This window comes from Trachypithecus francoisi, unplaced genomic scaffold, assembly GCF_009764315.1.
Source record: "Trachypithecus francoisi isolate TF-2019V2 unplaced genomic scaffold, Tfra_2.0 Lachesis_group3, whole genome shotgun sequence".
In the NCBI taxonomy this organism is placed as follows: Eukaryota; Metazoa; Chordata; class Mammalia; order Primates; family Cercopithecidae; genus Trachypithecus; species Trachypithecus francoisi.
The window spans coordinates 10778419-10781563 of record NW_022681468.1 but is presented as its reverse complement, the minus strand read 5'-3'; the positions used below and the strand labels follow the sequence as shown (position 1 = coordinate 10781563).

Below are 3145 nucleotides of genomic sequence, written 5' to 3'. Positions count from 1 at the left end.
GGTATTAGCTCCATTTTATACAATGTAGAAAGAAACAGAGGCTCCCGAGATTAAGTTGCTAGGTCTGGGCAGAGGCAGAATCTGGACCATGCTCTCACCCTGCAAGGTTCCCAGGGGACTCAACTTACTCCAGGAAGCAGTGGGGCATGAGGCAGTGGCAATTGCCAGCCCAGATGCTGAGTTCAAGGCCCGCCCTTCAACTCATGAGCCAGGTGACATTAGGAAAGTTGCTCCTCCTCTCCGAATGCAGACACCTTGCCCTGGCCTGGGCTGCCTTGTGGGGCTGCTCTGGGGAGTGACTATGTGATGGATGCTAAGGGCTGGGAAAATCGACATGCAGGGAGACAGGAGCAGGCTGGAGACCACGTGATCACTGTCATCCTAATTGTTGTTGTTCTGCGAGATGATGGGCTGTGGCTGCCCTGGGCAGGCAGAGCTGCAGGAAGAAGTATCTTACAATTTGCTTCCTGCATCACCACTCTGCCTCCCTCCCCAGCAGAGCTGCATGTTCCCCCATCATTTCCTTCCAATGCAATCTGCACTTTCATTAAAACGAGTTCATCAGACTCTTTGGAGGTGCAGCCAACAAAGGAAGCAAAAACAGCAATTACCTTCTGGGGATGGTGCCTGGAGATCTGCAAGTCTCCTGTGAAGAGAAGCAAGTGTGGGTGGCATGGAAGGATTTAGCTGGGGCTTTGGGGAGGAGACACTTCCCTCTTGGCATGTGGGAGAAGCTGGCAGGCATCGAGCATGGGTTGGGACTGGGATTACTGAGAAGGATGTGGGCTTCCTGAGAGGGAGCATTCATATCCCAGCTCCCAGTTAAGGTGTTGGGTCCAGGCCTGGGATGCCAGGGGAGAGGGGGCTGTCATCTCCAAATACAGCACGGCTTCATTTGAAATGGCTCTGTTTTGTCCGCTTGGGAAACGGGGTCTTTATTCTGGTTAGAATTGCTTGTGCCTGGCTCTCTTGCTGGAGCACTTTGTCTGTTCCTTCTGCTTACGTGTCCCAAACCAGTCATCCTCGAGGGCCACGAAGCCAGCCTAGCCCCCTCCAGCCCTCCTGCATCCCAGCCCAGTCTCATAGATGAGCTGTACTGCGAATGGACAATGCCAGTGCTTGTCAACAGAAACAGACTGCAAGCCACTTGTACAATGTAAAATGTTCTAGTTGCCACTTTAAAAACATTAAAAAGAAATGGATGAAATTAATTTTAATAATATTCCCTTTAGTCCAGTATATCCAAAATATTGTCATTTCAACATGTGATTAATATTAAAAATCATTAATTCTTTTAGACTAGGTCTTGGAAGTCGTGTATTTTACACTTACATCTCAACTTGGACTGGCCGTGTCTCAAGGGCTCAGTAGCTGCATGTGGCTGGTGGCCACCATGCTGGACAGTGCAGGCTGTGCTAAGTTTTAATGTTGGGTGTGGCCTTGTTTCCATTTATCAACTTGCTTCATCTTCCTCCTGTGGAACTGTGGTCCAGGAAGGTATATTCACCCCCGGGGACCCTGGCACAATGCCTGGCTCTTGTAGGAGCTTAGTAATTGCTTTGGAGTAAATGAATGATCGTATGTGAGGGTTCCTCTGCTCTCACATTAAGAAGTCACGCTAGAAAATGTGGACACTTAGTTCTCCCGGTGTAGCAATGGCGAGGGCATCCCGCTCCTACTGCCCTTTTCTTTCCCAAGCTGCAGAAACCTGGCATCAATGAGGAAACTGGGGCCAACAGGTGAGCTTCTGTCCATCTGAAAATCACTCAGTATAACTCTCAGCCCTGATGGGTGTGCATGGGCAAAGAAAAGCAAGTGGGATCATTGAGATGGGCATAGGGAGACGTTTCCTTTCTGCGTTCTTCTGACTACTTTCATCCATCCCCTTACCCAGCCATAGATGCTTATGAGCTCATTAGTTTGTTCATTTGTGAAGCATTCTCAGAGCACTCCATTCAAGCCCAACGTCTCCAGGTGCTGGCATGTTTCGTGGATAAACAAAAAGCCTTCCTGCCTCTTTCTCTGTAATCCTCTGGTGCACTTGTTCTAGCAGGACATTTGTTAAAACTAGAACAAACATAAGCACATAAGCAATCCCTGCACACAACAGGCCCCTCCCTCCCCCCGCGGACTGTAACCTTCCTTCTATACTTCCACCGACAGAGTGCCTACTATGTGCCAGGTATGGCGCTAGGCACTCTTACCACCATTTCATTCAGCCCTCCACTTTTACAGATGAAAATGTTTGGCTCAGAAAGGCTAAGTCGCTTGCCCGATGTCATCAGCTAGCAGGGTCAGAGTCAAGATGCAAACCTGATTCTTCAGCCTCCCAACTTTTGGCCATATTTCAGCTCCTTGTCACTGCTGTTGAAACTCTGCCACTCTGGCCACCCTTTCCAGGCACACAGTGCTCAGCACATCGTAGGTGCTTAGGAAACACATATTGGATAGATGAATGGAATACCTGCTGAATAAAAGAATGAATAGGTGAAGGAATGGATTAATTCTTCCTCACTTTAATTATTTCTGTTTTTGCATTGATCTGACTGAAATATCGATACAATAGCATAGAAGACATTGGGACTTTAGACTCATCTGGGTATGGATTGAAATCCTGGATTTGCCTATATTTGCTTAATAACCTGAGCAAGTTAACCTTTCTGAGCCTCTGTTTTTTGTAGTTTACTGTCCGTCTCGTGTGTGTCATAGTGTGATATGCTCAGTAAATTCTTATTAAATTTGAATCAATTTAAATTGAGACAAATTGAGTTGAACTGCAATTTCATAGCAGAGTCCTAGGGAGCCCTAGAAAAGAGAAGGCTTAATTTGGATTGGAAGAAAGATGAATGGGCATCAGACTCACCTGGAAAAGCTGTAAGATCCACATTACACAGCCCCTCTTCTAGAGAACCTGGTTCAGGAGAAATCTGTTTTAACAAGGTTCCCTGGTAACCCAGATATCCAGATACTAGGGTCCAGGGGTCACCTTTTCCAAAGTGCAGGTGGGAGGGACCCCCTGTAGAGAGTGGTCAGGGAAAAAAAAAAGTGTCTTACTGAGTGAGTGGACACAGGAGGGAGTGCTGGGGCCAGGCCTTGAAGGACAGCAGGATTTCCTGTGCATGTTGCTGTCCCTGCTGGCCTCAAC

At 47.7% G+C, this 3145-nt stretch overlaps 1 long non-coding RNA gene across 1 annotated transcript; it reads right to left on the bottom strand.

Annotated features, from left to right (window-relative positions):
* Window positions 1–2280: 2280 nt before the first annotated feature.
* Window positions 2281–3145, bottom strand: LOC117069812. The gene is made up of 3 exons (XR_004431675.1): window positions 3055–3145; window positions 2864–2911; window positions 2281–2464 (listed from the first exon to the last, which is right to left on the bottom strand). It is a non-coding gene; the product is annotated as an uncharacterized LOC117069812 (long non-coding RNA).